This window comes from Triturus cristatus, chromosome 4_1 (assembly GCF_964204655.1).
Source record: "Triturus cristatus chromosome 4_1, aTriCri1.1, whole genome shotgun sequence".
Lineage (NCBI taxonomy): Eukaryota > Metazoa > Chordata > Amphibia > Caudata > Salamandridae > Triturus > Triturus cristatus.
In genome coordinates this window covers 145124966-145135062 of record NC_140585.1, presented here as the reverse complement: position 1 = coordinate 145135062, position 10097 = coordinate 145124966, and the positions used below count along the sequence as shown (strand labels likewise).

The following is a 10097-nucleotide window of genomic DNA, read 5'->3' as shown; positions in this document are numbered from 1 at the left end:
AGATTTGCAAAGGAACCTAACTCTTAATTTTAAAACACTGTGCTCCGAACCAAGTCGGATTCACCGCCGACTGTGAAGAGAAACACACGTGGCTTCTCCAAGGGACAAAGCACGCCTCAAATCATTCCAAAATCGTGAAACATACCAGTGGTGCAGGGCAGGAGCATTGTGCACCCGAACCCCGTTTATCCTTAGTCCCCGCATCACGGTTGAATGTGCATTCCCTATCTGCTGCAGATGCTCTGTGCGGTTTCTCTGTTCGGGGGGACAAACAGGCACCACGCAATTTGTGTGATATGGGAGACTTGGGTGCCCCACAATATGTCCTTGTGAGAGGTGGGGGGGAGCATCGATGTGCGTTACCTAGCTGAGGCATGGTGCAGTAGCGTAATTTCTTTGTTTCTGGTATCTAGCCACTAGGCCACCATCTCTACCTGAAATGGCACACAGTTGCTTCTGACTGATGTACCTCCGTGAGGGCTCTCCACTCACCTGGCCTTTAGCGTGCGTTGGCCATATTCTCTGGAAACCTGTGCCACAGTGTTCTTTCCATGCTAGTAATGGTGAAAACGGTGAAGCAGCGCCACCCGGTGGCCTGAATGACTCCAGGTGCAATGCTGGGCTCGATCTTTGTGGAGGAGAATGAACTCGAGAGTTGTTCCTCCGCCCACGCTGATAAATACTATTCTGAATGAGCAGAGATGCTGGAATTATGGCGGGACTAACACATGTTGTTAATTAAACACGTTCCCCCCCAGCAGGGTGACACATGGACCCTGTGAGGTTACATCCAAACACTTAAATCAAGTCCCACCGAACGATGAAAAACCTGATGGGTAGGGAGGGTACCTCGCAGCACACATTTAGAATAGGCGTCTGAAACCTCTATACTTTGACCACAGGGTGGGCCGCATGGGGGCATTGTAGCAATTGTGCATCGCTGTAAGTGGGTTCTTGTTCCATGACTAGAACCTGATTATGTATTGGAATGTTGTTACTTGAACGGGGAGTTCGGGAGGACATTATCGGTTGTACTTTTGGAGCTGCTTGTCCTTGATGTACTTAGCTCCCTTGGAATAAATACCTGAGCTACATTTTATCCGTGTTTCCACTTCATCATTTTCTCGTGATGACTTGGAGGTTCCTACACAATTTTGGCGACGATTTGGGATACAGACGTGATTACTCTCTTGAATTTTTTTTTTTGGATAACTTTATTCGATTAAAAAAAAAGAGAAGAAAGGTAAATGCAGCATGGAATTTCACCCATAACCGCCCACATAATAACTGGATCAGCAATACCCTGCGTCCACAGAGGAAGCGAAAGCGATCTCCCCTGCTCTTCATCGAGAGCACAACTGTCGATCGCTCTACTTTCCTTTCAGCTAAGTGACCGCTCGCACATGCGGTAAGCGTGTTTATTTTATTTAAGAGTGCTGCTTATGGGAAATGAACTCGTACTCTAGCAGATAACATCAATAGCGCAACTGACTTACTTTTAAAAGTCGCGTTGCCGCGCTCGTTAAATCCGCAAGCCTTCTTCCCGAACCTTGAACAGTCACATTGTCGCGCTCTCCAAAGACGCGAGTCTTCCTTTTTGAACGTGTTTCGTTTCAAGAATCCTACGTAGCTGCATCTGACTGGTGGCGTGCTGAACGTGAACGTACGTGGGGAAGGCGTCATTAAGCGTCACCACGTTACGCTTCAGGAGACCATTTTTGTTGTTGATTATGTTGCTATGACAGCAGCATACTAACGGGACCGCCTCACATGCTTCACTCACTGAAGTCTTCACATTGCAAGCGTGCAGTGGGAATTAAACGCGCGCTACTGAATTTTATCACTGATTACCACAAGGAAACCCTTTTAAAAGGACAAAGGTATTTAAAATAAAAATAAAAAAGAAAGAAGACAACATGTTTTGAAAATGTTTGTTACATTCAGCTCTTTACTCAAGCAGCTCTAAATTTTAGGTTCTGCTGGGTACATCAGGGAAATTTTCGTGAAGTTGACTTATTATAATTGCACAGCATTGCATACTTGGGGAAGTGGTTAATTCACAAGTTTACGAGAGGAACAGGTGTAATCACCAATTGTGTTTCACTTAAATTAATTTCTGGTTGCTATTGCCGCATTATTGACTAACATGCCGACCAACACGTCATCCACTGATACAAGGAATACTACTTCTGGGGATGGAAATTTCTTGAATCCACACATCAATTCACCAAAAGAATTTTTACCTACTCCTGGTGAACCAATAGTAGCATGGTTGGACTGGAAGGAGTATTTCATCAACTACATTGCAAATTTAAAGGACATCAGTGGAACATTTTCACCTGAAAGGAAAAAGAGAATGTTATTGTACTCCTTAGGCCCTGAAGGTTTAAGCATATTCAATGAATTGAATAAGATTGAGCGATCAGAGAGTGATCTGGATGTATTTAAATCAGCGATTTTAGATCTGGATGATCATTTTTCTCCTTCTGTGTGTATTGCTGTCACCAGACATTCTTTTTTCCACAGGAAACAAGAAAAACACGAAACTATAGAGGAATATGTGTCTGCATTAAGGAAATTAGCGAGCAAGTGCAGGTTTGCACAACTGCATGACGATTTTATCCGAGACCAGGTTGTCATGTACACTAAGAATAGAACCTTACAGGATAAGTTGTGGATTGAAGGGGAAAGTTGTCTTAAAGACATCATTGCTATGGTTACGAAAGGTGAACTATCAGAGCGTTGTGCTAAAGCCACACTTTCTCATGACAAAACTAACACAGGTGAAATTGTAGGCAAGGTGAGTGGGAAAAAAGTTGTGTACAAAAATAACGGAAACACAAGGTTTGATAAAGGCAAACCAGACGTCACTGGGAAAAAAAATTTGACAATGTAGAAACTAGAAGTGTTGGCAAAATGATCTGTTATAGATGTGGGAGTTATTCACACTCTGCAGCATATGATAAGTGTCCAGCCAAATCGGCTAAGTGCTTAGAATGTGGTCTGATAGGACGCTTCTCTAGAGTCTGTAGACGTAAACAGAACAAAAATTCTAAAGGGAGAGTAAAGTGCGTTCAAGAAGGAGATGATGATAGTTCCTCAACTGCCAGTGATGCAGAAGTACAGGTGAATTGTGTCCAAAAAATGAAAGTGGTACTAAATATCACTGGTAGTTCATCATCTAAACCTTTGTGCATGGTCTCTTTAGGGGGCATTGTAGTCCAATTAGCTGCTGATTCAGGATTTCCATTCACCATAGTCTCACAAGAGATATGGAATAATAAGTTCATTAGCAAAATGGGTGAATGGTTAGAACCTAATGATGTCTCTGCTGAAAGCTTCACGGGGGATAAAATAGACATGTTAGGCTTTAGAACACTAATTTTCAGGTTTAAAGAAAGACAAGCTGTGGGAAAGTTGTATGTAGCTAGAGAGGGCCCATCAGTTTTGGGATGGAAAGATCAGAAGTCATTAGACATCATTCTGAATCCGAATAGCAAAGAACAAGTATTAGTCTCATGTGATGGGGAAGATACTAAGAAATGGGTCTTACAAGATTTTCCAGAAGTTTTCAGCAATAGAATAGGTAGATTAAAGGGATTTACACATCGGATTCACTTAAAAGAGGGGGCCACTCCCAAGATTCACAAGGCTAGGAACATTCCATTTATTGTCAGGGATGAAGTGAAAGCGGAGCTTCAGAAAATGTTAGATAATAATGTCATTGAACCGGTAGAAGCTGCTGAATGGGTTTCTCCATTAGTCATAGCACGCAAATCTAATGGTAAGGCCCGTTTATGCGTGGACTTAAGATATCTCAACGACAATATCTTAGTGGACCAGTTTCCCCTTCCAAGGATTGATGAGATGCTATCTGTAACACGGAATGCAAAGTGGTTTTCCACTTTGGATCTATCAGCAGCTTATCATCAAGTTGTTTTGGAGAAAAGTAGCAGGCATCTCACCACTTTCTGTACACCATTTGGCTGTTATAGATTTAAACGCATGCCTTTCGGTTTGGCATCAGCCGCTGCGGTATTTCAGAGGCTGATGTCAAACCTTTTCAGCCACATTCAAGAAGTTGCAGTCTTCCAGGACGATATTTTAATTATGGGTAAAGATAGAACACACCATGACATGATTTTAAGAGAAGTTTTGTCCATTTTCAGAGACAATGGTTTGGTGGCTGAAGGCAGCAAGTGTAAGTTTGCTGAGAAATCAGTTACCTATTTAGGACATGAAATTGGCTGCTCAGGTATCAAACCAAAAAGTAGTCTGGTGAAAGCCATTCTCAATGCGCCCCCACCAAAATCTAAGGATGAACTCCGTTCTTTTCTTGGGTTGGCTGAATTTTATTCGAAATTTGTTAATAATTTTGCAAAAAAGACTTACAAAATGCGTACCTTATTGAAAGATAAGGCCATGTTTGAGTGGACGAGTGCATGTCAGAGCTCATTCATTAGCATTAAAGGGGCGATTGCTCATGCTCCCACCTTACAAGGTTTTGTCCGACAGGCATTTTCCATCGTCACGACTGATGCCAGTGGTACAGGTCTAGGTGGGGTCTTATCTCAAATATCGGACCAGGGGAAAGAAGTAGTCATAGCTTTTGCTTCTCGTTCTCTTTCTCCAACGGAAGAGAAATATTCAGCAATAGAACGGGAAGCTTTAGCCTGTGTATGGACCATGGAACATTTTAGTAAGTTTATATGGAGGAAGACATTTTTGTTACGTTCAGACCATAAACCTCTGATGAAACTACTGACGACTGAAGGTTTATCTAGAGCTTCAGCGAGAATTGCAAGGATGTCTATGCGACTCCAGGATTTTGTGTACGAGGTAAAGTATGTACCTGGCGCAAAAAATGTCATAGCGGATTTTCTCATTAGACTTCCCGTACCCATGAAAGAAATTGATCTGGATCCTTGGTGTGAATTTTCGGTAGCAGGAATGTTTGATGACACTTCTGGTTTGCGTAAAAATGATTGGCACAAGGAGTGTAGCATGGACAAAATTTTGGAGACAGTTAGAAATAGAGTCATCCAAGGTTGGTCCAATGATTGCAAATGGGATACGGCACTGAGAGCTTTTTGGGAAGTGCGTGATGAATTGAGCCTAGATGGGGATTTTGTTTGCAGAGGTGGGAAAATTATACCCCCACTAGGTATGCGAAACAAAATCATGGTCATTGGCCATGAAGGACACCCAGGAGTTTCTCGCACTAAGAGGAACATTAAAGCATTGTATTGGTGGCCGAGAATTGATTTGGAAATTGAAAGATTTGTAAGGGAGTGCATAAACTGCGAGTGCTCCGACAAAGCACAGAAAACACTTAATCCCCCTATGTCATCTCTGCCTTGCCCAAATTTACCCTGGGAAGAAGTCGCTTTAGATATAATGGGTCCTTTAGAGTGGCAAGATGGCGTCACTAAGTAAGCCAATACTATGAGCAGGAGATGACATAGGTCCGTGGGTGCCGGCACTACCAATGACTCTGCGGACCTGGCCGCTGCACTCTCTCAGCCACACCGAGGCTGCTATAAGAGGCATGCGAATCGCTGCCCCACCACACAACGCGTCGGGTGTCCTCAGGCCCCGGGCCTGGCTCCGCTATAGATTCCCTGACCCTCTGTGCTGATGTCAGGAGTATTCTGCTCACTCCTCCATGGCGCTGTGTAAACCAGGAGCGGGACTTCCCCACTCGACCCCCAAGAGCAGCAGGGAGCGGGCAACGCGGCGTACGCTACCCCCCCATATCTACTCCCGTAGGCCGGGGTTAGTTGGGGATCGTCCTGGAGTTCGTTGCCCCCCCGACCGGGGGGGGAAACTACCCCACCGAGGAGAAAGCAGGGGGGGCACCTTGCGACGCCTACTGCCCCCACACTGAACCTCAGTCATCAAAGCCCGGTCCGCCGGCTTCCCCGAACGGACCCAGGAGGAGGTGGAGCGTTGCTGCCTTCGCTGTTCTCTCCCCCCCCCGCATCATCGAGCCCGCGTGGGCCCAATACTGACTGTACAACCGGGAGGAGGGCAAGGCACAAGGTGGGTCAGCACACACTGGGGGAGGGGGGAGCATGACTTGCTGCCCCTCCCAGCCCCCCTCAAACAACCCACTCAGGCCTCGGCCCCTAATACCCACCTGGGTCGAGGCCCCTCGCAGCCGCGCCAGCTGCCCTACCCCCCTCCCCCCCAAAGCGAGGGGGGGAAGCGTCTCTAATGCCACTACCCTGAACTGGTGAACGGAGGTGGGGGTGCACGCTCTAAGCTGGCCCAACATTCCCCTTCCAGGTGGACCGCCCTGCCCTGGACATTACCCTTACCCACGTGGCAGATATTTGGCCTGAAATCAAACCTAGGTCGCCAGGTCCGAAAGGCACAGTAGCTCAAGCCCTGGACCACGTCTCCTCCCTGAGAGCCAGGGGCCCTGCGCGAGGGAAAAGCAGGCCTTGCCAATGCTCCCAAAATACTGGGGCACCAGCTGGGGGTGCCACGCGGGATCCGCTGCCCCCACCCACCGCCGTAGGACGACTGCACCGGACCCGGTGGTGACCGGGGCCTCGGTGCCCCACTCTTCCTCCCCGCCACAGCTGAGGTCTCCCCCCCAACCCTGCTGCTAACGGCAGACACCGCGAAGCAAAGGCCCCCGGGACGGACAAGGTGCAGGGTGCTGTAGAAACAGCTGGAGCCCCACAGGCCCGACCCCAGCCCCTTCAGACCACTCGGTGCCTGGGGCAGCCCATAGGAGACCCGAGGGAGCTGCCCAACTCCCCCCCTCAAGAGGCGGCTCGCGAGCATACCCGTGCCGCCCTGCGGGCAACCCTTATGGGGCGGCGGGGGAAAGCATATGGTGTGTACTCACCGTGCCACAGATCTCGGCTGCTCCCACGGGACACATCTAAATGGCGTCAGGGCGAGGGGACAAAGAGGCCGCCAGGTGGGCGGGGGAGGAATTTATACCTCCCCCCGATCCCAACCCCGGCCGGAAGTGACGAGCGGGACCCCAAAGGGGTCTCTGGACACTAGGCTGCCCAGTGTGCCATCCTGTGGCACTAAAGGGGCCGCCCTCTTATGAGGGTCCCCTGCAGTGTCTTTGTCGGTCAGCCCACAAAAGCTAATCAATCTGCACTTGGTCCATGCACCAGGACAAGCAAAGGAAGTGATGTAAAACAAGCACTGCCCAATGAAAAGGCGGCAGAGAAGAGCGACAATGACAGCATCCAATACTAAGCTATAGGCGGGATCCAAGACCATTATTGACTACAAGAGTCTGGCAAGCTCTCACAGGCTCGACCTAATAAGCACACCTTCCCATTAAAATTTCGATTTTGTTTATGGATGAACAAAAATATTTGTCAATTTGTATATTTTTCGATGTGCACTTGTTTCTGTCATTTTAGCGTTTTTAAATGTTTATGTCTTCGAAATACTTTAAGTGAGGATTCACAGTTTCCAATAGTGATGGGGGGGCATGGGGGGGATTATCAACAGAAGTCAAAATAATAACAACTATGCCATTAAGATGTGAAATATTCGTTATCAATGTGTTTAATACCGGGCACATCATTAAAGTAATTAATGTAATCAAACACATGAAATTCTGTTAAAAAACACATAAAATGGCAAATCAGCCGCATACTATGAAAATAGACAGTAAAAGCCACGCTTCCCTGACCGGGAATCGAACCCGGGCCGCGGCGGTGAGAGCGCCGAATCCTAACCACTAGACCACCAGGGAGATGCCATCGTGATCTGTTGAAAGGTATTATGAATGTTATGATGCGGCGGGTCCATCGCTTGCGTGTAGTCTGTATCAGGGTGCTCTTATTGTTTGCCTCCGTCCGACCGATGTCCCTAAGAGAAACCCAAACACAGTAAAGTATCACATAAAAGAAATACAAATATTTGTCAGGCTACGCAGTGAGGACGGCAAGGACAGAAACAACATCACACTAATAAGAAGACGAGACCAGGGCTGGGGATCCTGGGAAGAGGCGAAGGGATGGAGACACTGTGTTATTGACAGGAAGAGTAAAGTTTACGTTTACTCACACAACAGTTTTCAGTCGTAGTAGAGAAGCCCATTGCCCTTGTGTGCTTTTACTTGTACAGATTTGTGATACACGAATCACATACAAAAAGTTACACAAACTTAGGTCTGTTTCAGTAACCCCGTCACTCACCAGGAAGTCCCGACCCTAGCAACAAGCACCATCATCCCAGCAGAGCCTATCAGCCCCACAGCGCCCCATCACCACAGTAGCCCCCATCACCCCAGCAGAGCCTATCAGCCCCACAGCGCCCCATCACCACAGTAGCCCCCATCACCCCAGCAGAGCCTATCAGCCCCACAGCGCCCCATCACCACAGTAGCCCCCATCACCCCAGCAGACCCCATCGCGCCAGCAGGCCCCCATCACCACAGCGGCCCCCCCATTATCCCAGCCTCCCCCCTCACCCCAGCAGCCCCCATCACCCAGGCAGCCCCACATCACCCAGGCATCCCCCATAATCCCCGCAGGCCACTTTCACCACAGCAGCCCCCCAATATCACAGCAACCCCCATCACCCCAGCAATCCTCCATCACCCCGGCAGGCGCAGGCCTCAGTATCCCAGTAGCCCCCTCCCCACATTCGCCTAGCAGACCCCTCACCTGACCAGGCCCCAATCACCCCAGCACACCCCTGTAATCAGGGCACGCCTCAATCACGCGTGCGGGACCCTATTTATTTTCAGTGGGTTTTTGTCCTGGTTCAACCTGCATCTCACCTGCTGGGGCAGAATTTACACAATCACATTGCAATGTCATTGAAATCCTGTCTCCCCCCCCATCAGGAGTACGGCTGACCCGGCGAGAGCGGGAAGCTGCCGCCCAGATCATGCAACCAGCTGTAAAGAGCCGATGGACAAGTTAGTGAAACCCTCAGTGTGCAAGAGCCGAGCTGGCACGAGTGCTGAGGAGAGACCTGAGCTGTGCAGCGGTCAGTGATCTGCACTCAGTGAGAGCGCTTAGCTCTAGTCTGAACACACCTGAGCTGCACAGCGTTAAGTGATCTGGATTCAGTGAGAGCTCTGAGCTGCGAACAGAGGCCTGAGTTGTGTAGCGGCCAGTGATCTGAATTCAGTGAGAGCTCTGAGCTGCGAACAGAGGCCTGAGTTGTGTAGCGTTCAGTGATCTGGATTCAGTGAGAGCTCTGAGCTGCGAACAGAGGCCTGAGTTGTGTAGCGTTCAGTGATCTGGATTCAGTGAGAGCTCTGAGCTGCGAACAGAGGCCTGAGTTGTGTAGCGGTCAGTGATCTGAATTCAGTGAGAGCTTTTAGCTGTGAACAGAGAACCGAGCTGTGCGGGGTTTAGTGATCGGCACTCAATGAGAGCTCTTAGATGTGCAGAGAGACCTCAGCTGTGCAGTGTTAAGTGATCTGAATTCGGTAAGTGTTCTTAGCTGTGAACAGAGGCCTGAGCTGTGCGGCGTTCAGTGATCTGCATTCAGTGTCAGTGAGAGCTCTTTGCTGTGAACGGGACCTCAGCTGTGCAGTTAAGTGATCTGCACTCAGTGAGAGCTCTTTGCTGTGAACGGGGACCTCAGCTGTGCAGTTAAGTGAGCTGCACTCAGTGAGAGCTCTTAGCTGTGAATGGGGACCTCAGCTGCGCAGCGTTACGTGAGCTGCACTCAGCAAGAGCTCTTTGCTTTTACCAGAGGCCTCAGCTGTGCAGTGTTAAGTGATCGGCATTCACTGAGATGCTTATTAACTGTGAAGAGAAGTCTTTTTATCTGTGCATCATCTACTGCTGAGGGTTCACCGAGAGGCCTGTTAGATGTGAAAAGAGATCACTTACCCGTGTGGCCATCAGTGTTGTGCATTCAGTGGAAGAGATGATGCTTTTGCAGCATTCAGTTCTATGCATTCCGTGAGAGACCTCCTATCTGTGCAGGATTCAGTGCTATGCATTCAGAGAGATACCCCCTATCTGTGCAGCATTCAGTTCTATGTACTGAATGAGATACCCCAGTATAAAGTATTTATTACTGTGTGTACTGAGCTACTTTCGGCGCTGAGCACTTATCAAGGTCAAAGCTACGGACATGCAGGCACATGG

At 48.5% G+C, this 10097-nt stretch overlaps 1 non-coding gene across 1 annotated transcript; it reads right to left on the bottom strand.

Moving 5' to 3' along the window:
* Nucleotides 1-7663: 7663 nt before the first annotated feature.
* Nucleotides 7664-7735, bottom strand: TRNAE-CUC (transfer RNA glutamic acid (anticodon CUC)). Its single transcript has one exon. It is a non-coding gene; the product is annotated as a tRNA-Glu (tRNA).
* Nucleotides 7736-10097: the final 2362 nt, after the last annotated feature.